The 26,716-nt window shown below is 40.8% G+C and overlaps 1 long non-coding RNA gene across 1 annotated transcript; it reads right to left on the minus strand.

The window, feature by feature from the left end:
* Window positions 1–22,462: 22,462 nt before the first annotated feature.
* LOC144589006 (uncharacterized) lies at window positions 22,463–26,433 on the minus strand. The gene is made up of 2 exons (XR_013544825.1): window positions 26,348–26,433; window positions 22,463–23,728 (listed from the first exon to the last, which is right to left on the minus strand). It is a non-coding gene; the product is annotated as an uncharacterized LOC144589006 (long non-coding RNA).
* Window positions 26,434–26,716: the final 283 nt, after the last annotated feature.

Below are 26,716 nucleotides of genomic sequence, written 5' to 3' on the forward strand. Positions count from 1 at the left end.
ACAAGCACTACACCGCAGTTCATTATCAGAGGTACCAGTCTCTCACCTTCACTGCAGACCTGTCTCTCACGCTGTGCGATCCACCCGGCTAGTGATAGAAACAATGGACAAACATGGGCTAATTCAAAAAGGATGCCTCTAGCGATACAAGAGGCCTCAAAAGTTTAATAAAGAAGGCAGACAAAGCAGACACATTTATTAGAGCATCAACCGTAGTTTCTCGTTTCAGGCTTCATCAAGTTGAGCCAGTGTGAGACAGCTTTACATCTGGTCTTAAAACAGCAATTCCTTTGAGGATTGAAGCTGGACTAATGTTTGTGCAGATAGTATATAGCATTGTAAATGTATTTGGCAGTTTACTCATTCAATAACATGTACAAGTACTGCTTTTACTGTTATATGGTTTTATTATATTGTAAACCAATAGTGATGCAGGTGGGATATAATAAATAAATAAATAAATAAATAAATAAATAAATAAATAAATAAATAAATAAATAAATAAATAAATAAATAAATAAATAAATAAATAAATAAATAAATAAATAAAGGAGTATCTGTGAATATTCCAGAAGATTATGAGTTTCTGCTTCCAGTGTTTCAAACAATAGTTATGCTTTCAGCATGCTGTACTTAATAGCTCCAAAGTACTGTGACTATTTAGCAAATGCATGAAGTGACATAACTACATTGTACAGAGTGCCAGTGTGCATGGAAAAAATGTGGAGTGTGACACCATCCAGCCATCACCTCTCTTATTAAATCTTATTAAATTCCAGGGAATGAAGATGGGATTTGATGTGAGGATTATGTTTTTAGTAGCAACCAACTTCTTTATGAACATTATTTCTTATGCCACCTCTAGAAAACACTGAAGGGGATAAACCACAGCATATGTGTGTTTTGTTGAACATAGCTTTATAAGTCTGTTCAACAAAACACACATAAAATGCCCTCATCAAACCTTTAAGTTAAAACAAGTGGAATGGTTTGTCTTAGTAGTTAAATTTTAAAGTAGTACTATATTTGTGAGATAGTATGTGATATAAAGTAGTGATAGATATCTTTTAAAAAACTATTTTAAAAGACGTCTCTTATAACATGCATGTACACAACAAATCCCTTCTGTGCACATAAATGTGCTCGTTGGGTTTGCATGTGTTGTTTTTGCTACTCAAAAGTTCCCTAGGAATCCTTCTGCAAGCCATGACAGCCAAAATGTATTGACTTACTGAACAACCCAGCCAACGGCATCTCAGCTTAAGCACCTTGGAGAGAGGCGGTGGCCACAGAGAATTAGTAATGCAATAAAAATATTGTGTTTCCCCGAAATCTTTGCTCCAAAAAACACATTAGGGCTTATTTTCAGGGGATGTTTTTTTTCCCTCTACAACCGCCTACATTCATTTAAATACACTCATGTCATCCTCTTCTGGTTGCTGCACAATGCTGCACAATGGTAGAGGGTGGGCTTTTATTCAGTAGGGCTTATTTTGGGGTTAGGGTTTATATTACAAACATCCTGAAAAATCATACTAGGTCTTATTTTCAGGTTAGGTCTTATTTTTGGGGAAACAGGGTATGTATTTCCTTCATTGCTGACAGGACTCTTCTGTATACAAGAAATTCATTGATTACAAAGACACTATCAAAATATGTGGGAAGAGATTTCATGGAATTAAAGACAAACCTCTTGAAGACACAACAAAAACCTAATTAACTGTTTTTATTTATTTTTCATATATTTTAATATTTTCCCTCTTTTTTGTATTTAATATCTAGTGCTGTACTGTACCATTTGAAAAAAAATTAAAAAATACATCCTTCTCAAAAGGAACACATTTCCAAAGAGAGTGTTAAGCTTAAGGAGGCTGGAGAAAGAGAATGTTCTTTTGTATCATTTGTTATAATTTCTGATTAAAATGGTGTTTGCAGTGTTTAAATGTCATGATATAGGAAGACCTATGAAAACCTTCCCTTTCAAACATTTATGGAAGTTATCTAGTATCCACAGAGATACTAGATACCTCATCTCATGAGAATTATTAAGTCAATTAAGAAAATAGGGAGAAAAGAAGTGATGTAACAGGCATCACAATTGGCAAAGTGTTTAATAAGCTCTGGTGTATAAAGCTGACCCTACTTTTCCCTCAAGGCTTGAGGTGGTGTGGGGAAGATGCAAACAATATATCATTTTCTCAAAATGGAGGATAATTTATCCCCGTTTTTGTCTCCAGTTCTCTTAATATAACTATTATTATGATTTGTTATATCTTTAGGGTGATTCATTATTCAATGGAAATCATCCCGGAGTGGCTTACAGCTTCAGGAAAAAAAAATGCAAGAGACTCCTTGACCGATCATGTATTTCCAGAAAGGCAGGATATAAAAGGAAAAACAATGGGATGAAGAAAGGAAACAAGCAAAACCAAGTGCCAAATTTTAATATTATTAAAATAATAATATTTGGGTTTAATATTTACAGTGCTTGTATATTTAATTGTTATCCTATTGTATCACCACCCTTTAGCAATAATATTTACCCACTTTAATTTTTGTTCACATTTCATGGGTCCAGCAGCAGATCACACACTGAGGTAAAAACATATTTTCTAAGAGTGAGAAATATGTCTTTGCCTCAGTATATATGACCTTGAATCAATGGAACTCATAATGTGGTCCCTTCAGGCAATGTAAATCCTTCTGTGAAACAATATAATCTACCAATAAAGCTGTGCTACCTCCCAGCTGACCAGTAAAAAACAAAAACAAAAACAGATTCACTTGCCAAATGCAGATGAAAGCAAGGTCATATTACAAAACAAAAAACCCAAAATAGGACAGAAACAGCCATTATAGATAACCTATGATTAGAATAGGAAAATTCTTAACTAATAAGAGCATCACAGTGTCACAGTGGGAGCTTCTTTCAGCTCCCAGGGTTTTCAAATTAGAGTCCAGTTACACTAGGGGGAAAAACATACTTTAATCAAGTTTAGCATATTTTAAATATTTTTAACTACATGACTACATGAAGCACATGGCAGCATGGATGTCTTTCACAGTAAGTCATGTTATTTTGATTAGAAGTGAGATAAAATACTCTTCCACCAGAGGGTCATTTATTTAACTCGGATGTCAAATCAATTTTTTATTTTTATTTTGATAGAGACAGAGGCTGATTTACAGACCATTACAGTGGGCAGGCTGGACAGTGGGCTGGGGATCAGTGCCTCTCCCATCCACTGATCCCTGGGAGATACAATAGGTTATCAATTTACAAATAGCGCTTCTATCTTCCACTTTAATGAACAACTGCAAGGAGTATTTGGAGGAAGTAAAATGCATAATTTAGATACCTTCCTTTGGATTATGTTCATCAAAATCACAGAGAATCTTCCCCTGATTCTCCTTTACAATCCCTCCAAGTTTGATGAAGATTGGATTTTCTCAAGCCAGTTGCTAAAGGGCACTTTCCTGAGTGAACCCAATCTTCATCAAACCTGACAGATTGTACAAAAGTGCCAGGGGAAGATTCTCTGTGATTTTGGTGCCTCTAGGTGCCTGGGAAAAACTTTCCTAGGGGTGCATAACTGGGACATACAAAGCCCAAGCATCACCAAACCTGCAGAGCTTGTAAAGGGGAGTCAGGGGAAACTTCTCTGCAATTTTGGTGTCTCTAGGTGCTTGGAAGGCTTTTTACAGGGGTTTTAAAGGCAAAAACAAAATGACAAATTGATTCTTCAATTTGACCGGAGTAAATTTGTTATTCATGATTTGTCAGCCTTGACAAATCATGAATCAAAATGAATTGCCATTTTTCTGATTTGCGCCCATCTCTATTGACTACAGATAGGAAACATTACATTTTTGAGATTATAATTCACAGAATGGCATGGCCATTGGATAGAGTATTCCAGAAGCTGTAATTCAAATATGTTACTCATCCCAAAGTACCTGCTCTGATTCTGTATGCTATTAGTTTATAAACCTGACTAGCTATTTCTTATCAGTTAGCAGTCCTTAAACCAGCCACTGTTGCAATGTGGAGCTGTGGTTAGGCTGAAAAGCACTATTCACTCCTCTCCCATCACAGTGGAAAAATTCTGTACTTCAAGGACATATGAACACATGGGTGTTTTACAATCCATTACCCTGGGTTGTGAACACCTCTAGTCAATCTTCTTCCTGATCAATATTAGATCAGTTGAACATATCAAATGAGCTGTCATCTTCCCATAGTCTGTAATTTATTACCGAAACAAAAGCTGTCATACAAGCAGTATTTCCTGTTAGCATAACCCAGAGCTTCGCAAGAGCACCTTTGGGGAAGGGGTTAATGGTAGAGGGAAGGATTCAAACATCATTCATGTGTCCATGAATTCAATTTTAAACTCCCTGCGTTTTGGTTGCATAACTAATTATACGTAGTTTTTAATTAAAACTGCAATATTCCAGACCTAATGTGCACAGCATACCCTGAAACCTACCCAGGTTTTATAGCCCAACAAATAAAAAATCACCAACATTTCATTGATTCATATTCATCAGGGGCATTGATTTGGATGAATACAAATAGATGAATTAGCGATTTTTGACAAATTTTGCGATTTTTTTTTTTATTTGTGCCTATCTTTAGTCATCAGTATTGATTGCCTCTGTTGCCCATCCTGACGGAAGCAAAATGCTAGGAATTGGTTGAAAGCCAGGCTTGACCTCCAGAAGCTGAGAGCTACAGGAGTGAGTAGCAACTTACCTGCATCTGGGGAATCCTCTTCTTGTTTCATCCAATGGCTGCTGAAATTCATAAAACTACAGTGGACCCTCAACTTACGAAGGTCCCTACTTACAAAAATTTTGAGGTACAAAAAACTCCAGCTGCAAAATTTTGGTTCGACTTGCGGTTGGAGCTTCAACCTATGAAAGGCAGGGGGAAAGAGCGGGAAATTCAAAGCCACCCTGCTGCCCTCTGTCTCCCATCCCCATTGCCCTCTGCCTCCTGTCCCCACAGGGACAGGAGGCAGAGGGCAGCAGGTGCAGCTCTGGAAGCCGAAAGCCACTCTGTGCCCGCTGCTGGCTTTCGGCTTCCCAGGCTTCCAAACCCTCTTTGCTGCCCTCTGTCTCCTGTCCCTGTTGCCCTCTGCCTCCTGTCTGTGGGAACAGGAGGCAGAGGGCAACGGGGCCGGGAGACAGAAGGCAGTAGGGGCAGCTTTGGAAGCCCCAGAAGCTGAAAACTGGTGGCGGGCACGGACAGGTTTTAGGCTTCCAGGGCTTCAAAAACCCCTCCTCTGCCCTCTAGCTGCTCCACACTCGCTGCCAGCTTTCAGCTTCCCGGGCTTCAAAACTCCTTCTGCTGCCCTCTGTCTCCTGTCTCCATTGACCTCTGCCTCCAGTCCCCTGTGGGTGGGAGACAGAGGACAGAGGAGGGGGTTTTGAAGCCCAGGAAGCCAAAAGCCGCTCTGCACCCGCTGCTAGCTTTAGGCTTCCCAGGCTTCAAAACTGCCTCTGCAGCCCTCTGTCTCCCGTCCACGGTTGCCTCCTGTGGGGACAGGAAGCAGATGGCAACGGGGACTGGAGACAGAGGACAGCAGAAGGTGTGTTGAAGCCCGGGAAGCCGAAAACCGGCACAGATTAAATGCTGGAACGGATTAAATGGTTTTCAATGCATTCCTATGAGAAATGGACTTTTCGACCTGCGGCCACCATTCCAATACGGATTAATTCCGTAAGTCGAAGGTCCACTGTATCATGTGCAGAGGCACACAGCTCTGTGATCTTATTTTGATACTTACAACATCCAGCCTTTTCTTCCACCAGTAAAATCCTCATTTCCTTTGACCTGGATCACTGCTGAATTGTTCTTCCAGCCACTTCCAAGATGGGGAAGAGTAGGAGCTTAACACTGTTACAACCATTTCCTCAAGAAAAAATATGGGGTGGGGAGGAAGAAGGTTGAAGTGAATCTCACATCAGGATCATTACAACCTATTAGGTAAATGGGAGGGGAAAAGGTGATGGCAGAAGGCTTCCAGGCCTTCATAACCATGAAGTAGGATCATGGGGAAAGCCTTACTAACCACCAATTTAATGAAGGCAAGGGGATGTTTGCAGTCACCTTCAACTATGATGAACGGAGTTTTGCTGGTGTAGTAAGTTATCAATCTCTGTTAACTATCAGAATATTTTTAATAGGAATCTCTCTTGCCAGGGTGGCAAAGAACGACTCCTGTAAAAGACAAGACTAGCAAGTTGGCACCATGGCAGATAAATAGCCTTTATTTTGAGAAACTGGGTACCTGCATCGGTGGGAATAGTAAGTAATTTGGGTACCATTGTGTTAGATAGGCAAAATGCTGTTAGCATAAAGTGCTGGTCAACTAAGTTGATCAAGTACCAATTTACTCCACCTACATTTTAGGAGCCCAGGAAGTTTTTTTTTCCATTCTTTGTTTTCATTTTTATATCAATTGTTTACTTCCATGCTCAAGTGTTAGGTATGTTATTTTACCTTGAACTTTCTTTCAGACTTGACTGGAAAGCTGGCGGGTTGTTTTGCAGTGACTTTTAACAAACCACTGATCAAGCCTAATTTTTAAAGCACAATGTATATTTTCAGGATTACATTTCTATACCACCCTTAATTATTATAGCACTCTATACATTCACTATCTCAAATCCTAACAGGTAGAGGTCATTTCTAAATCTATTGACGGTTTGAGGTAGGAGATTATATTCACTAGTGCCTGATTTAATAAAGGTATTCTTACATTACTTTAACAATTTTAAATCCACAGACAAACCAAGTCTGAAATATTGCACAATAATTTGTTCCCTGAAGAAACAAAAGGAGTCTTTGGATTTCAGGAGCTTTTTTGATATTGAATGTATTATTTCACATAGAGTCAATTTATCTGGTTAAGATTGTTGGAAAAACCCCACACTAAGCTATCACAAAAATATTTGTTTTATCCTCAGAGAGTTATGAGTCATGCCACCTGGGAATGTTTTATATGAATTTATCAGGTATATGAAAAAGAAACACTGCACTGTCAGATGCCCAAGCTTGTTATTAATAGATGTTCTCTCTGATCTTAAATCTAGCATTAGATAGGCAACTTTTGACTCCATTTTTCTCTTAAAAGTTCAGCTTGCAATTTCTAAATGTAATTATAATTATGGTTTCCAAATGTAGTTCTTGTTGTATACATTGTTGCTCAGCTGTAATCTTCACTGAGTTTACTCCAAGAGAAATAGGTTTCAACTACCTAAAGTCACAATCTTATGCTTGAAAAGTATAGTCTTCTGTTACCAGTGCCAGATACACCTAGAAGACAAGGAAGCTAGAGTTCAGGCTGTTAAATTATGAGAGCCTCTAAATAAAAAAAAAAATTTTTTTTACGGAGTTTTGGTTTTACATTTTTGTCAGAACAATACACATTTCATAATTCTGAGGCCTCTTAAATTTTACATAGTTTAGATTCACTGTTATGGTGATCATTCATGCACATGAGCTTGTGAGTTAAGAACTGGTATTTTAGGAGCCTTGTGGCACAGTGGTTAAACTGCATTGTTGTTTAGTTGTTATGTCCGACTCTTCTTGCCCCCATGGACCAGAGCACACCAGGCCCTTCTTTCTTCCACTGCCTCCCGGAATTTGGTCAAATTCATGTTGGTCATTTCAATGACACTGTCCAACCATCTCGTTGTGACGTTCACCTCCTTGAGGCACCTACGTTTTGTGCCCCCACAAAGGTTCCAGTTGTGTTTTCCTTTCACTGCCACCAGTGGATTACCTCAATCCATAAGATAAATGATGTTTGATCATACACTTGTATTGTGAATGCAAACAAAACTTATTTACTAAAGTGAAGCCAATGTATTGATCACAGAAGTTATTCAGATGTACATACTATTTTCTTGCCATATAATTTCCACCTTCTCAGTCTATTTATCTTAACCAGTCTCTAACTCAATCTCTATCTCTACTGACTCACTCCTGACTGACTCCTCTCCTCTCAGGCTCCACCTTTTAACCCCCCCTCTCTCTTTCTCTCTCTCTGCTCCACTTCTCAACCACATTTGCATAGAACATGAATAATACATGACTTATACCTAACAAAGGGTGAAGGCTGCACTTGTCCTCTGCCGTCCCTTCTCTTCTTGCCTTCACACTTTCCCAACATCAGGGTCTTTTCCAGGGAGTCTTCTCTTCTCATCAGATGGCCAAAGTATTGGAGCCTCAGCTTCAGGATGTGTCCTTCCAGTGAGCACTCAGGGTTGATTTCCTTCAGATTGGATAGGTTTGTTCTCCTTGCATTCCAGGGGACTCTCAAGAGTCTCTTCCAGCACCACAATTCAAAAGCATCAATTCTTCAGCGGTCAGCCTTCTTTATGGTCCAGCTCTCACTTCCATATATCGCTACTGGAAAAACCATAGCTTTGACTATTACTGCAGTCAAAATTCTGCTCATAACCTAAATTCAATCCAGCCTGAGGTCGATTTAGACTTCCATCCTTCCAAAGACAGTAAATCTGAATACCCAGCTCACTGGGGCGGAGGGAGGAGAATGTGTACCCTGCAAAATTAAATTGTGAACAACTTAGAAATGGGATGTAAACAGCACAATTTGCTTTTTTGTTCCTAGTTATGTTTCATCAGATTGAATCCAATTTCTCCTTACATCATGGATAGATTACTTTAAGGATATTGACAACTGTAACTTGGAATACAATTATTTGACAATTGGAGCATAATACCACAATGACAATTTTGGGAGGAAACAAAATCTACTCTTCAAGCAATCTTAGAAATATTGCGACCCCACAACAAACAGGCAAAATTATTCATGGCACATGTCTACTGAGGCAACAAGATTTCTTCAAGAAAGCAACCAAAGAGAATAATGCAGCATTTGGACCTAGCTAAGTGGTTGGGTGAGATTTATTATTATTTATTTAATTAATTTAATTTATTCTATTTGTATCCCACCTATCTGGTCATTGCAACCACTCTAGGTGGCTTACAGCACATAACACAACAATAAACATATAAAAAAGAAAAATTAGTACACTAAATAGCAATTCTTCAAGATGGAGAAATAAAAAATAAATCATAAAAGAAGAAGAAAAAGGGGGGAGAGTCAGGAATTAACTGAAGGGAAGGCCTGCCTAAACATCCATGTTTTTAATTGGTTTTTGAAAATACCCAGTGAGGGAGCCGTGCGAATCTCCGGAGGCAGATTATTCCAGAGGCGACAAGCTACTGCCGAGAAGGCCCGGTTTCTTTTTTTTTCCTTCCGGGCCTCCCTCGACGTCAGGCCCCTGAGCCTCATCTCCTGACTTGCTCGAGTGACACAGGTAAAGCTTGGTGGGAGTAGGTGTTCCACCAAATATCGAGGCCCTAAACTGTTTAGGGCTTTAAATGTAAGCATCAAGACTTTGAAGTCAATGCGGAACTGAATGGACAGCCAATGCAGCGCGGCCAGAATAGGAGAAATATGGTGGTATTTTCTCGCTCCACTAAGGAGTCTGGCCGCCACATTCTACACCACTTGGAGTTTCCGCGTCAACTTCAAAGGTACCCCACGTAGAGCGCATTGCAGTGGTCTAATCTTGAGATTACAAGCGCATGTACCAAGGTAGTGAGTGCCCCCGTATCGAGATAAGTTAGCAGCTGGGCTATCCGCCAAAGATGGAAGAAGGCAGTACGGACTACCGACACCACCTGAGTCTCCATGATGAGTGCTGGGTCCAGATGGATCCCCAGGCTGTGAATCCCATTCTTTGCGGCAAGGGTCCCCCCAAACAAGACGGAGTCATCCAAGCCACCAATAGAGGGGGCACCCACCCTCAGCACCTCTGTCTTGTCCGGGTTCAGCCTCAGCCCATTTTCCTGCATCCATTGCAGTACAGCCTCCAGGCAGCGCTGAAGGGACAGAACGGCAACTCCTGTAGTTGGTGAAAAGGAGATGTAGAGCATACTGATGACACGATGCTCCACACCCCCTGATGACCCCACCCAGCGGCCTCATATACATATTAAACAGCATTGGGGAGATAATCGACCCCTGTGGAACCCCACAGTTGAGACTCCATGGGGCCGAGACACTCTCCCCAAGCTGTACTCTCTGGGGACGGTCCCCTAAGAAGGAACGGAGCCAGGCAAGGGCCAGGCCACCAATTCCCAACTCAGAGAGCCTCCCCAGGAGGATACCATGGTTGACGGTAGCAAAGGCTGCCGAGATGTTGAGAAAGACCAACAGAGATGTTTTACCCCTGTCAGCCTCCCTCAACAGGTCATCACACAGGGCGACCAATGCCGTTTCCATTCGCAGAAGGTGAATTTGTCGAAAACTTCATATTACAGGCTGCAAGTATACTCTGTCCAGAAAAGAAAGGTCAGTTTAGCAACATCAGCTTTCTGCCAATACCATGGCAGAGAGCATTTCTGAACTGTCAAGTGACGTTTATGACCAACTGTGTGAGAAAGCCAAATGTTTCGGTGTATACTCAGTCGCTCTTGATGAGACCACAGACATCACTGACACTATAGTCAAAATATCAAAATGAGTCCTGTTGTTTTAGTTTGCCTGAATGCAACCACTGACTCTAACTAAGCTGTTGAGACTATACCATGTTTTGGATCCACTGGAGGAAAGGCTTGAGGATGGTTCACATTCTTCTCCAAGTTTTATCCTTAGCTCAAATGTTAACTATATAGGAAATTGTTTGCTAACAACCATAACCCCAGGGCTGCTAGCTTGTTGGATGGCTTGCTTCATGGTTTGGGCTTTTATTGAATTAGAAAGAAATAGAAGCAAGGTAATGCACCTGTGCAGTAATAGAAATTGATCACATCAGGGTTCTTTTTTCAGAGTCAAAGGAGTAGGGAATTATGTTATCTGCAGAATACAAACCAATTTCAGTCTGTCTCTTTCTGGAGGAAACTTAATTAATTCTGGAATTTTCCATCACAAGTCATGAACTAAAAGAGGAAGAAAAATACAAATAAAAAATAAACGCTAAGAAGCAGCAGCTGTGAACCATGTTCCACCTTATGACCATGAGTAACTTGTACTTTGGATACAACCAAAGCCACAGCTGATACTAGTTACTCTTTAATGCTACAACAGAATGCAGAGCTTTGTTATCCACAACTTTGGCAGTACATTTTCTTCCTACGATGGAGCAAGACATAGCGTAAAGGCACCCTCTCTTCGGCTGCTGCAATTACTGCTCACCAGTGTAACATTCACAGTTGTAATTTTTTTCAATTAATTATTCCCATGAACCGAAGGGTGGAAGTATATACAGTAATAGAGTTCCTAATCTCTTTGCAATGTTTACATAACTATATGGGGGGGGGATTCGTGTTTGTATAAAAATGCCCCCACACAGGTGGACATAACAAGGGTCAGGCCCCCTGGGGTCAGAGCATCCACTCACCTGCCCACTGCTGCAGCCAGCTCCACTCTCCCTTCCAATCACCCCAGAGCTCGCGTTCAACTATCCACTCCTGGCAGAAGGAGGGAAGACGACCCTCCCTGCCAGGCTGATGAGTGGCTAGTCGACCATGAGCTCTGGAGCAATTGGAAGGAAGCATGGAGCTGGCTGCAGCAGTGGACGGGCAGACATAACCCTTGTTATGTCCACCTGTGCAGGGTTATTCGTATACGAATACTCCCATCTCTAATAAAAACAAAATGGCTGTGGAGCAAGGATTTTATAAAAACAGTGTAGCCTAACTATTTCTCTCACTACAAAAAAAATATCATGGACTCTGTCCTTATTCTGAGATTAGAAGGAAACTGTAAGGCAATGGAATATGTAGTACTTGTTTCTCAGGCTTCCACAGGTGGCATTTGTCTACATTATTTTTCTGTATTCCTGCCTACTCCAGACTAGTCCAAAGTTACTCTGACAGGAAAAGGATAAACACCAGATTCCGTCTTAATTGTGTGTCAGCAGAAATCCATGAGAACTATGGGGCTGGACTTTGGAAAATTACATCTTGGGGCATGGAGTTCTGATCAAAGAACCTTAATCTGATTGGATATCATCATGGGGCAGACATTTTGATTTAAGTCATGGAAAGGGGGTCGAAGGACGAGAAGAAGGAGGGAGAATTTGTGGTGGTGTTTTTTTTCCCTGCATTCAAGCACTTTGGGTTGATTGACAGAGAAAAGTAGTCATGATTATCTAGATGTAATATAGCCATTAGTTGGAATAGCTGCAATTAAGTAACTTAGTAGAAAGAAGCTGGAAAGCTTTTATTATGTTAATGGCGATGCTAATACTGTAGCCTCTTACCCAAATAGGGCTTTTGCCTTGTAACAGTACAATTCTGTTTTCCATGCTTTGTGACTTTTTACATTTTTAAAAATAAATCTCTTTGTTATTTTACCCAAGTGTGAGTCTTGGGGGAACAGGGAGAGTTGCCTAAAGAAAGTGCCTGAGCTGTGCTAGCTACTTTTGTTATTTGGATGTATTACCTGGTCAGGCTGATGTGCAAGTCTCAAAGTACACAGTCAAAGGAATTTCTGTCCCAAAATAAGGGAGGAAAAGGTAGAAATCTAGGTTTAGAAGCTTACTTGTGGTTACCCATTCACACACCTTCTAAGTTTCAGCCAGCCTAGGAATCAAAAGGTGATGAAGTTTAAGGACAAAGTAGCACCCCCACCTAGTGGATTCTCCTTTAAGAAGGAGTATCCCGACAGAAATGCACTCGCTTTACAAGCAGGGGGAACTCTTTAGCCCTGCCCACTCTGTTGTCACTTTTGTCACCATCATACATGTGGAGAGTGGCAGTCTAAAGGTGGAGAACCCACATGGGTATTGGGTACTCTCCTCTACCTCCTATCATCCTCCATGCATACAAAGTGGATGGAGTGAGAAACAGAGGGAGTAAGGCTAGAGTATTCCACCTGCTTGTAAGTGAATGTACTGAGATTAAATGCCTGTTTGTGGATATTTCAGTAAAGGAGACTGGATGATAGGGAATGTCTGTCAAGGAGATAAGGTGGAATCAAAGGCAGTAGGATTGTACCTACTATGGACAGCAATTTTAACATGACTTTGGAAAAACAGGAAAGAGGCTCTTACTTTTGTTTTTATGCCCTTTTGGTGACCTGAAAGAGAGCCTCTGAAAGACAAATACTTGTTTAAAAAGCAAGAGAGGAATACGAAAATGTGTTCTTTCCTGTTTTCTTCTTTTGTTTAACCTTTCTTTGACCCATTGCATTTAACATTACCTGGGAAATTACTAATCCAATAGCATTGTGAGGACTGAATTCAGCAGCCAGTTGGAACATTGAGAAGCAGGAGAGTAAGAATTTTTATGGAAATCATTCTCATGTATGCTAGTTCCTGGTGCCCTCAATTTGTATTGTGGTTGTCTTCTGGATTCAGAAGAAAAGGTATCAAATGCAAGTGGTGGTGGTTTGACAGAAATCTCCCCATATTCTACTAGTTTTACTTTGGGCGAAGGACTGGCTGTATTTTTTGTCTTTGTTTGCATGATTTTCTTGGATTTGAGAAAAGAGGGTTGTGTCTCTGCAAGTTTCTTATTTCCCTATTTATTTTCCCCTCTGAACATGTATGTGCAGTATTTTCTGTTTGGATGATTTTGTAAAATATATATTATATTATATTATATTATATTATATTATATTATATTATATTATATTATATTATATTATATTATATTATATTATATTATATTATATTATAAAATATATACCACTATATTGTGGTATGTCCAAAACATGATTATCTCAGTTTAATCACTTCAGCCCGACTGCAGCCATCACCCAGACCCACTGCCTTTGCAAAGGCAGTGCAGATGGAAGATCGCTTTGATCCCTTCCCCTCCTTCCTGATGGGGCCAAACTCTACTTCACTGCCAAATGTCTCAGTGCCCGATGGGGACCAATTTCTACCTTAATGGCAAATGCCTCAGTGCCTGCTGGGGGCAAATCCTGATTCACTGCCAAATGTCATGCTGCTGAAGACAAACTCTACCTCAATGCCTCTATGTGCCTGCCCGAGACAAACTAACCTACCTCAGTGCCAAATATCTCTCATTCTGCTGGGGCCAAATCAAACTCCCTCAATGCCACCCACTTCTGTGCCGTATGGTAAACTTTGCCAGCTGGCTCTGTCACTTTCCTGGGGTGACCCAATTTGTGGGTGGATAACTCAGATGTCCGATATCCAATCTTCACCAAACTTGGCAGGCTTGTTGGAGAGAAACCTAGGAAGCTTCTGTGTGATTTAGGATTCTCCAAGTACCTGGGGGAAACTTTCCTGGGGGTGTCCTCCTTGAGACTATATAATTCAGGGGTCCAGAATCCTATGTTCACCAAACCTCCTGGACTTGTAGAAATCTGTCTGAGGAAGCTTTCATGTAAATTTGGTGTCTCTGTTTTATAGCATTTTAAAGCAAAATGAATTCATCCATTCATCAAATAATGTTTGTCAATTCATATTCACTGATTCATTAGCCTTGATGAATCACAAATCACAATAAATTGCCATTTTAAAAAATTCATCCCCATCTCTAGTCAGGACCTGTGCAAGTGAATTTGTGACAAGGGATCTGCTTTCTCACAGTTGACTCCTGGAAAAAGCCAAGCTGTAAAGAGAACAAAGCAGAACAAACTTTTATGAAATAACATTATTATTTTCTGTGAGAAAGAGGACAAAATGTTCACAAGGCTTGGTTCCCCCCTCCCCTCTGCTGGATCCGTTATTGGATCTGGTTCTTTTAAACTTGTTCACAAATGGAGTTAGGGCAGAGTAATGAGGTAGCCACATTTGCTGGTGACACCAAATTAGATTAGGTGCTTAGGAGTAAAAATGGATGGTGAAATGCTTAAAAGGAATTGCTCCAAATGGAGGAATAATCATTAAAACAGCAAGTGCAGTTCCATGTGAGGAAGTATTACTTGAGACACAATGGGGCAAAAATAAAATAAATCCTAATATCTCATATATAAACTGATGGGGTCTGAGCCAACAGTGCTTAAGAGATATATACAGATTTGAGAGAATGCACAGTTCACCTGCAGAATAATAATCACTTTTAGGACAAACAGTTTTATTCCCATGTGAATGCTTATATGATCCACTCCCTCAGAAACATGAAGTAAAACTTTTAGCTTACAGGTTTGTGCATTTTGTTGTGAAGGAGGGATCAGAATGAAATGGAATTTAAAAAAGAGATAAGAATTGCATTGTAATTGCATTACACTGGTAATGAATGTTCAAAGTAATGAATACATAAACATCTTTTCAACAAATAGTTAATCATAATTGTGTGTCAGTCAGTACAGGAAAAAAATCACATGTACAGCATAAGAACATACTATTAAGTGAATCTACAAATTCATTACAGTGGTGCCCCGCTTGACAATGACCCCGCTTGACGACGAAATCACTTTATGATGACTTTTTGTGATTGCTATAGTGATCACAAAACGGTGTTTCTTAGGGTTTTTTCGCTTTACGGTGAATAGTTCCCTGCTTCGGGAACCGTTTTTTTTGCTAGATGACGATTAGAAATAGCTGATCGGCAGTTCGCAAAATGGCACCCCGCTGTTTTCTGGACCGATTGTTCGCAAGACAGGGATCCCAAAATGGCCACCCTATGGAGGATCTTCGCTGGACGATCAGGTATTTCCCCCATTGGAACTCATTGACCAGTTTTCAATGCATTCCAATTGTTTTTTTTTTCCGCTTGACAACGATTTCGCTTAACAGTGATTTTAACTGAACGTATTATCGCCGTCACGCGGGGCACCACTGTATATGCAAACAAGTCAGTTCTGACTTACAGCCACCCTTTTCAGGGTTTTCCAGGTTGAGAATAGTCAGAAATGGTTTCCCATTCCCATTCTGGAGGTGCTCTGGGACTCTGCAGCTTGCCCAAGGCCAGACAGGCTGACTCTTCTTCTGGGAGATACAGTGGGGAATCAAAACCCAAACGTCTGGATCCACAGCTGGATATCTAAGCCATCAAGCTATCCAGCCAGCTCAACAGGTAGTTATTTAATGCAAAAACAACATCGTATCGCACAATAGAGTTTTAGTAACTGAGAATTAAGGCTGCAATCTGTTTTTATATCTTCAAACTGTTACTGGAGGAAAATGTTATCTGCAATCAGACAAAAACCTGGTTTTAAAACAGTTGAATTTAGGGGTAATTTTAGAAATATCAAAAATTCCTAAAGAATTCCTGATGAATAATTGTGAAAAATCTTGAGTTGAGGGAGGAATGGATTTCAGGGAGTGGGGAACATGGGGCACTAAATTCCTCTTAGGGTCTTTACATTTATACAAACCCCATGTGCATGTACATGTTTGGTGCATGTGCACATGCCCATTTATACATTGTTCATCATATTATTTGGGTGTTCTGATAGTAAAGGATAGCAAGGGCTTTTGTTTGAAGACTGATTCCGTGCTTATCTTACCTAACATAACCAAATGCAATAGCACCACCTATCTGTTCTTCATTGCTTCAGCACATAAGGCTTATGGAATCATCAGGTCCTTGTTAGCTCTCAAAAAGAAGACAAATAAACGGGATGAAAGCTCACATTGAAGCAATCTAACTTCCTTGCCATTATTGACAGCCACCAAATTCAGGTGGTGCAGTAAGGCTGTGTCACTTCTTCTTCTGCTTTGAGTATCCATAATGGAGGTCACAGGTTTCCTTCTATGGGCAGATTATTCAATAATGATTATTTCCAAGGCTGGGGGTTGGGGATAGAGAAATCTAAATGCTACTTTTTAAAAGGAGAAAATTATGTAAAACATTGTAAAGGGTAGACTTTAAATCTTCTCCCTTAAATATAACATGTTTGGAGAATGATGATGTTTAAAAAAAGAAAGGCTAAAATTGAGAGTGGGATTCTCAGATTTCTTGTTTAGTGTGGGAGCATATAGCCCTCTGCTGGTTAAACTGAACATCAACAAACATAAGGTGTGCTGAAGAAATACAAACATAGAAAGCTGCCTCGTACTGCAGCATATCGTTGATCTGTCTTGCTTTGTGTTACCAACTTGACTGAAACAGTTTTCAGAGTTCCTGCAAGGATTTTCCCCCCCTAAATCTGTCTTGTGGTTCGTTTCCAAATACCAGGCCCAAGGATTCTTAGGGTGCAGTTAGAGGGTGGTAAAGGCATGCCAGTCTTATCAGACTGGCAAGAGTCTCTTTGCAGGGAGTGATATCTCTTAAAGTGACTCTTCATCCTTGCCCCCCGCCCCAATAGTGGCTCTACAGCAGCACCAAAAAGCTTGGGCATGGATCAAGCTTGGGCTGGACCTCAGTTCACCTTACGTCCTGTGGTCACCATGAAATTGCAATAGACCACTCTGCAAGAGGTCCAAAAGACAATCTATTTTCCAGTGTGTTGATGCCCTTAGTTTCTAATATCAGATGAGATTCAACATGTTCATGGCTGGTATGGTGGTTTAGTGTTGTCCAGTGAATGTGGGGAAAATTTCATAACAACCCTGTTTCTCTGGAGTGGTCAGCAATGCTTGGACTCTTCACTTTGACCTACACTGCCTCATTGTTTTGATTATGCAGAACTTTTCTCAGATAATCCTCCATAAAAATATGAATTGATCCTGAGCTCCCTTGTTTTATCTTTTCCCACTTCTCACCAGTTTTTGCAGCAACTTGCCTGAGGAAGTGCTGCACAACTTTGAAAGCTTGCAGACATTGTTTTGCCATTTTGATCAACCTAATCAAGGTATTACCAAAATATAGATGCTGTAATTAAAAAAAGACGAAGGTATGAAGAGGTTGCCAGATATCCCTTCTGGGAAGCGAACTTATTTATGCAAAGGGTTGCAGGAGAGGAAAGCTGACAGTGAAGACAGGCTGCTGTAAAGAGGAAGGGCCTTGGTGGTCAACTTCATTGCCTCTTGGGGGCCATGGGAGCGATGATTTCCTATGCCTCCTGATTCAATGTACAAGATTCCGAAAGCTGGTTTAGTGGCAAACTGTGTAGAAGCGAAATCTGGATTTTGGAGAAGAAATGAGGAGATTAGTTTATATTTGTGGGTTTAGTTCCAGGGCTTTCCTTATCACTGCTCACACTGAAACAACGTCCTTATAACAAGGACTGGGCGTGATCATTTGTCTTGGGGGCCACAAGTTCAGTGTGTGACAGTGCATACACTAATATATTGGGCACTGAAAAGATTACAAAGAAATTGATGTATGTGATTCCTGTAAACAGAAGAATCATTAGTGACAACCCTAATCCCACCACTGTTAAACATTGTTTATGAACAACATTAAAATGAGACAGAGCTGGGATGGCCAGGCTGCATAATAATTCTTCACCAGATTTATGTTACTGTTGTTTCTTAGGAGGGTGTGTTCAGAAAGGCTAAGATAAGTCATGCGCCTCATAAAGTAAGCTTAAATAAATGAAGAATGCAAAAACACAAGAGGCTGACGGAAGCAACTTGTTGCCAAGGTAAAAACCAGATGATCAAGTGCTAACATTACCAGAGGTCAGTTAGCTATTTCTTAGTGCAACTTCAAATGGAAATTAAGGTTTAATTATAAAGTTGAATGCTTTCTAAGAATGAAAGGACACTGTGTTAGTTTCTCTGTGTGTTTGAGAGACAGAGAGTTCTAATATGGTGATTGTCTGTTCCATCCTGATTTACAATATCAAAATTAGTCCTTTATGTTAAGTGCAGACCAAAATTTAATGACAATTACTCTCTAAATGCCTAATGTGGCTCTCCATAAAGGGGGAACTTCAACTATTATGCTGTTATGCCAGACATACTGAGAGACCTCATTTTGGTGCAGCCTCATCTTAGAATTCATTAGAATGATTAGCTACTTTCAGAAATGTTGGTAGGAGACAGTAAAAAGCAAACTGGGGAAAAGGTGATTAACACTTTCACGTCAGTCTGTTTTTGGGATCAAAAGCCACCCATCCACAGAGCACCAAACTCCTTCTCCATGAGTGGGAAAGCAATGATTTTCTCTTGCTGGCCAAAGAGTCTGCATAACAACATTAGCTATCCTACCATGTTGCCATGCACTGCCCTCTCTCAGCCCCACCCCACTTCCAGCCATATGGGTATAAAAACACTGAGCTACTCAGAAAAAGGCTGAAGTCACTCCCACCCTCTCAGCCATGCCCATCCTCCAATATGGACATACAGGAATTTAAATATATAAACATATAGCATAATCTAGCATAAAATTAGGAAGGAGTTGATCCCAAACCAACTCTTAGAGGGATGTGGTGGCACTGCGGGCTAAACCGCAGAAGCCTGTGCTGCAGGGTCAGAAGACCAGCAGTCGTAAGATCGAATCCACGCGATGGAGTGAGCGCCCGTCGCTTGTCCCAGCTCCTGCCAACCTAGCGGTTTGAAAGCATGCAAATGCGAGTAGATAAATAGGGACCAGGAGAGAAAGAAGGAGGTGGTGCTGTAGGCTGGAATGTGACTTGCATTGCATCCAGCATGAATGGCGAACTCTTGAATCAATCCCCAGTCCATGTGTGGGCACAGTTTGTGATTTCAGGGGTAATGCAAACTATGAATCAAATCACAACAAAGTCAAATCATTTAGATTCAGCTCTCCAGTGTAGCCACACCCTAAGATTGGTGGGATCAAATGGGTAACAGGATCACTAGGCAGGCACCACATGTTGGACACATGAAAGGGCAATCAAATGTTGCTGTTTTTAAGGAAAGTCAGGTCACTCGAATCCGGACTGTGATTTTGATCATCTCAGTTAAGCCTATCTGAGATGCTCCAGGATGGTCCATTATCATGCTCCAGAATGGTCCATTTTAACTCCCCAGAATCACGTTCCACTATATAATTCACCCTGAAGAAGACCTACACAGGCCTATCAACTATATCACACTGGCTATCAACTAATTAATACTAAAAAAAAAAGTATTTTAAAATATAAAAAGTTGATTGTATTTCATGAAATATTATACATTCTGAGAAAATCAGATGTATTCCTCCAGGCTAACTATTTGAAGAATAATTCATTAAATAGTATTTATTTACTAATTTCTATCCTTATTTAAATATGCACTCAGGTTTATTTTAATAAGATAGGAGCACCATCAGAGAATCACAGCTAACAGTTCTTGAGAGCTAATAGTCCCACAACCCCGAATGTTTTAACTAACAATTATCACTTAGTTCCTAAATAAACAACTAAAGGCTTATTCCACTACAATGATACAAAATCAAGATTTAGGGAAGTAAAATGCTGGGGGAAATCCTGGGAAGAAGATGATGGTCACACATTTCCACCTCAGATTAATGCTCACTGGCAAAAAGCTTGCAGTGGGCTTTATTGAGGTCTTCCTCCTGATTGTGCTGCTGAATCTTGGCAGCAAACCACAACATTTCTTTAAATGGGAGCATTTAGAGATACTGGGAAGCATATGGGGTGCAAAAAAAGTGTATGGGACCATATGTAACCTGCACATGGCACTTTGTCCATTCCAGCATAAGGAATTTATGGTATCTCCCCAGGCGGGAGGGCATCTAGAGGGCTTCATTCACTTAATGTAGTACAGTAAGACCCCCGTATCCATGGGATAAGTATCTGCTTACTCACTTATCTATGGCCTGAAAATATTAAAAGAACAATCTTAGAAATACTATATATTTCTACATGAAATATATAGTGGAGTTACAAGAACTGGCCTCTGAATGGAGACAGAGACCATGCTATATACAGTACAGTATAGTGTTCAGTATAGTTATACAATGTCATTACCAGATATTGACCACTAGAGGGAACAAGAGACCAAGCTACATATAGCATTCACTGTTAAAATAGCCTCACTATAATCCACTTTTTTTGTATAGGGAGGGCTTGGAACTGCTCCCTTACAGATACAGGTCCTACTGTACTGCCATGTCTGATTCCAAAGAATGCACAAGGGGATGATTTACTTAAATACCCTCCATAACTGAATAAAACCTGTTCGGACTACTTTTTTTTTTTTTTTAATAAAAGACCAGGGATCTTGAAGAGTTCTGTGCAGTTTAATTGCGGCCTTCAGAATAAAAGGTTAATCTGAACATGTGAGGAGGGGCGAATTGCTACCCATCCCTTCTCTGTAGTCACTCTCCGTGCGTGGAGAGCAGCAGGCCTAAAAGAGGAGTCTCGTGTACATGTGGAGATGCTATACACTATTAGGTTTCCCATTTGACAGGAAACCTTGGTCTGTCTGCTCTTTAGACTGCCACTTTACACACATGGAGAAAAACAAGGGAGGAAGGGGTTAGCTTTTTTCTGAACACTGGAATAGGTCTTGAATATGTACTAGGCCAGAAGACAGCAATGACATGTTGAAGAGATGCAGCAGCTCATGTGCTATCATGGCGCTCTCCCTCTTCCTCTCCCCCTCTCTCCCTTTCTCTCACATACAGTCCCTATGCTTCCCTCTTCTATGTACCTGTGAATAGAAAAGATGGGATTTCCTTGTGTGCACTCAAATACTCTTTACTTACAGCAGAGATGTCAGCCTATGCTAGTCCCCTCTTGCTGATGTGGTGATGGGAACTTCGTGTGCAAAGTTTGTAACTGGCTTGCTATTCATATGCCTTGGAAATGTTCCCTTGGGGAGGGCAGCAGGGCCAGCCTGGCTTTTCAGGGAGAGACTCCCATGTTTTCTAAGGGCACATGTAGCTGGACCAAAAATGTGGGCAGCTGTTCTGGAAAATGGCCTTCAGGGAGGCTGGATGTTTCCCAAGAGAAAAGCTCATGTTTGAGTCCAAAAGAACAAATTAAAATGCTTGGCAGCTACAACTGGGTTTTCTCTGTTCTTCGGGGCTTTTCTCAGGAATGGGAGGAAAAAACAACCAGTGGCAGAAGCCCTGCCAGTAACTAAATTTAGTCCTACAGTGGCACTAAGAGTGGATTCTGCATCCTGTTTACAGTTTGCTCAAACAAACAACCAAAATTAAGTCATCTTCAGTTGTTTTAGGCTGCTATAGCAATGTTCAAGATGGATCATTTCAGTGCAAGGAGCAAGATGCACATACCTTCCACCCCTCTTCTAGTGGCAGGAAAAGAGAGGGCTACTTCGACATGGACAAGGCTAGCAAGGCTTTGGCAGATGGCAACACCCACAAAATACACTAGCGACACTTTTATAAGCCAAAACTTTACTCTCTGACAGAGTATGCAGCCCTGTGCTTGGATGGTGTCGGACCTGTGTGCTCCTCATACGTAGGTACCCTTCCCAAAGAGGAGAAACATTAGCAGAAATCTTTTTCACTGAGCTGATATTGGAATGGCAATCGTGCATATGTACCTTCTCCCAGCATTCTCTCTGTCATGGGGAACTGGTTACAAACTGGGCATGCAGCCAGTCATATGACCAAGCACACCAAGAAGAGCTACTGACAAGGATAACCACTGTACAATTGCCCTTATGTGCATTTTTAATTATTATTTTTGTTAACAGATTTGTGCTGTGGCTCTTGTCAGCCTAGAACTCCCAGCATTGGGGTGGCCATGCTGACAGTGGGATTCTGGGAGTCACAGTCCAAAAGAAAGTAATATTTCCCATCTCTGCCTTGGCCCATTAGACCCCAGGGCCTCCCATATTGTCTCTATGCCCCACTTCCACTAGTCACCCATCTTTCTACTCCCAATATTTGATGAATAATCCAACTGGGGAGCACTTCTGATGAGACCTGAGCCAGAGGGCTCAACCATGCGCTGCGTGATCACCTTGGCTTGCCCATTAAGGCAGTACTTGACCTCCGTCTGAGATGAGGTTGAACATTCCTTTCAGGATAACCCAGGGGAGCACGGATATGGCACAGAGCCAGGCTTAGTGCTAGCACCACTCAGCTCCTATCCAGAAGGGCCATCGCTGCCTGTCAGAGAAAATGACCAAGGCTGTGGGTGAGGTGAGCTGCAGCTCTGCTCCACGTGTGACAGGAATGTTTCCAGTGGGTTCAGTCATCATGGCGTCAACAAGGGCCAGGCTGGACTGTTCCGAGCCCCTGGATCCCTGGTAACTGACCAGCAATGCTGCCCCTGATGCAACACACGACAATGTGGACGGCCGGTACAGTCTTGCCCTCTCTGAAGTACTCTGTTAGCTCACCCTGAAATGATAGGTGGAGACATCCCCTTTCTCAGTTCGCAAGCTACCTGTGTTCAACTGGGTCCCAAACTACAAGCTATAGTTATTAATTCCCCCACAGAATAGAGCTTATTGGGAACTAGCCCAGCCCTATCCAAGCAACCCCACCCTTTCACCACTCTTTATTCCCTTCTCTAGTGTGACACCAGTCTAAGGGCTTAGATATGTCTGTCTGACTTTTCATGTAATTATTTACCAACATCCACAGCTATATTGCTGTTACTTCCATCTGTAGAATTACTTCATCATTATAACAAAAGGTGTTTAATTTCAGGGCGAGTCAAACAGATACCATTTCCTTTTGCCTCAGAAACCTATCAAACAGGTGGGCAGGGTGGTTCCCTGTGGCAACGAAATGTTACGGACCGAAAAGCGACTGTTGAACTGTTTTGTGTGGATGACTACAGGTTGATAAAAAGAGAAATTTCTTTACCTTCAGTGAACCTTTTGGTGCTCTGCTTTTGCTTTTTCTTTTAGTCTGTTGTTTCAATGTAGCCTCCCATTGATTTACTGTGGTGCTGTAGAATAATTTTCTCAGATTGTGTAATATCTGTAGTATGCAAAAAATAAAAATAAAAATGGAAAGCACACATCCAGAGTGCTATATCATGGTCAAATTCTATTAACCTCATAAATCTTCATTTTTATAAATCATTCCTTGCCCCTCCTATAGCAATTTTCCAGTGTAAAAAAATGTTCTGGTGATCATGAGTAATTTTACCTCATAGGAGTTCAAAGAAGACAGGCAGGTGGTAAGATAGCCATTTTCAAATTGTCATTTTGAGACTGGGTTAAAGTTTCCTTCTTCAGTCACTGTTGTATTTTGTTACTGTATTGTAGACATCCTTTTAAAAAACAAACTTCCATACATCACCAAGAGTGGATCATGGGTGTGTTAAAATGGCTCCCTTACCCATTTAGCTACTCTCAATGTAGTTCTTTTCTTTACAGCAGGTTGGATCATGGCACGTAACAAGGAATTCCTGCCAGGCAGTCCCTAGATTTATGGGGAGAGGAATCTGATAAGGCCATTTTTGCAACCTCTGAGTCCTAGAGGCCCCTGGGCTCCCCTGCCCTCTCTCCCTCTCCCCAAATGATCAGCAAGAAAAGAGAACTGTGGGTTCTAGAAGCCTCCAAGATATATCCTAAGTGAGGTGCAGGACTCCTGCTTCTTAAAAAAAAAAAAAAATTAAAAAATCAAGAAATGTGTTTTTATAACACCCAAAGTGGATCTCTGGCCACTTCCATGGTGTAGTGTTGTTGTTTTTCCCCATTTGGGAGTGGGGCACAATTCTTGGCAAGTCCATGGAGCTGGAAATGGGCTTCTGGACTCCTCAGACCTTCCCCACCCCTGCCTTGAGTTCAAGATTCAAAGGAACCCACTTCAGTCTTGGATCTTAACAAGGGATAGAAACTTTCTCAGTTTCATTTTTCACCACATTCTTGATTTTTTTTTTAAAAAAAAAGTTCTCATGTTGTTTCCAGATATGAAGACACTTTTGAATTTGGGTGATTTCTCAAAAATATAGCTGAAAAATGAAGTTCTCCTTGTTTGCCTGAATGAATTTCAACAAACACAGCTCTTTCCAGCATGGAAGGGATCGTCTTGTACAGTGGAACATCGACTTACAAACGTCTCCACTTATGAACGTTTCGAGTTATGAACAGCTCCATTTGCAAAAAGTTGCTTTGACCTGCGAACAGAGCCTCGACTTACAAACAAACAAAAGAAAGAAAAAGGAAAAAAAAACACCTTTCCTGCCCCTTTTTTTGACCTAAGTTCACCTTAGGTCAAAAGAAGAAAAAATTAAAAAGAATTCACCCCCTAGTGGTAGAGTACGGATTAACCAGCTTTACATTAGTTCCTATGGGAACTAATTCCTCTATCTATGAACAGCGCCTTGACATGCGGACGGAAAACAGCAGATATGGATTAAATGGTTTTCAATGCATTCCAATGGAAAAGTTTGCCTTGACTTACGTAAGAACTTTTTGACTATGAATTTAATTCCAATATGGATTAAGTTCGTAAGTCGAGGTACCATTGTACTTGCATGCCATATGGTTGGCAAAGATAAAAAGCCTCTCAAAGAAAGAAAGAACAAGAGAGAAAGAGAGAGGGAGAGAAAGAAAGAAAGAAAGAAATTCCATAGCTTGGAAATGTTTGCTTCCAAATTCTGCCAATACTGTTTCCAAACTCTGCTTAATTCAGTACTGTTATGTGCTATCAAGTCAAAACCATTTTATAGCTACTATAAAGGATTTTCAAGGTAAGTGAAGTGGTTTTATCAGATCCACTCACCCAGTGAGTTTCCATGGCTGAGCGTGGAATTGAACTAGGTCTTGTGAGTCCTAGCCCATCGCCCTATACACTACACCACACTGAGTACCCAGTTCAACATTACAATGGCTGAATATAAAAGAATTCAATCTCAGATTTTTAAAGCTAAGCACTCAAAGCCCTCTTATTTGCCTGGATGTTTCAATTTGTCTATTTTGGTTTGCTCTGAATAGATTTTTTAAAAATTATTCTTATTTTTTAAATATCAAGTGATTTCCTTCCTCGATGTGAAAAATTTACAAAAGTAATCTCAGTAAATTATTAGAATGGAACAACTGGAATAAAATTCTCAGAGATCCCTAAAACTTTGCAGGCTTATGGTTGTTGTGAGTTTTTCGGGCTCTTTGGACATGTTCTGAAGGTTGTTCTTCCTAACCTTTCGCCAGTCTCTGTGGCCGGCATCTTCAGAGGACAGCAACTCTGTCCTCTGTCTTCAGAGTGCTGTCCTCTGAAGATGCCGGCCACAGAGACTGGCGAAATGTTAGGAAGAACAATCTTCAGAACACAGCCAAAGAGCCTGAAAAGCCCATAACGACCATTAGATCCCGACTGTGAAAGCCTTTGCGAATACTTTGCAGGCTTAGTTCACTTCCTAGCACAAAACAGTTGCATCATTTAGGGGCCATTGGAAAGCCACTGATTAAACTTCAAAGCCCAGGACCCAGCAGGCATTCACCTCATCATGTCTCCTCTCTTTTCCCTTTCTTTTCTTTTCTGCTTTAATTCCTGCCTGTCACACTGCACACAACAAGAAATGCATGTACTCGGCTCTTAAGGCAGACATTTAATTTTTCCATATATAAAGGCAGTAGTTGGTTCCAGACTCACCTTTTAATTGCATGGGAATCAAAAAGCAGGAAAAGGAAGGCAAGGGAAGATATTAACCTTCTGATCCTTATTCTGTGGTTAATTTTATTAGCTGTAATTCTGTTCGCCAGTGGTTAATTTTGCTAGCCGTAGGATTTGGACAGTGATAGCACATTTCCTGCATAAGGGAAGATGTGAGACCAACCTCTTAAACAGGAATAATCTAAGTTTTGCTTCTTACGGACTTTTATTAATGCACCTCTCTGAGTCAATTTGCTCTCTGAAATTAATCAAACAGTGTAATAAAAAGTACCTTTTAAAATATCTAACTTCCTCGTGCCCTGAGGAAGGGTAAACTTATTAAATTACTAACTCTCCCATTGCCTGTAT

This window comes from Pogona vitticeps, chromosome 4, assembly GCF_051106095.1.
Source record: "Pogona vitticeps strain Pit_001003342236 chromosome 4, PviZW2.1, whole genome shotgun sequence".
Classification (NCBI taxonomy): Eukaryota; Metazoa; Chordata; class Lepidosauria; order Squamata; family Agamidae; genus Pogona; species Pogona vitticeps.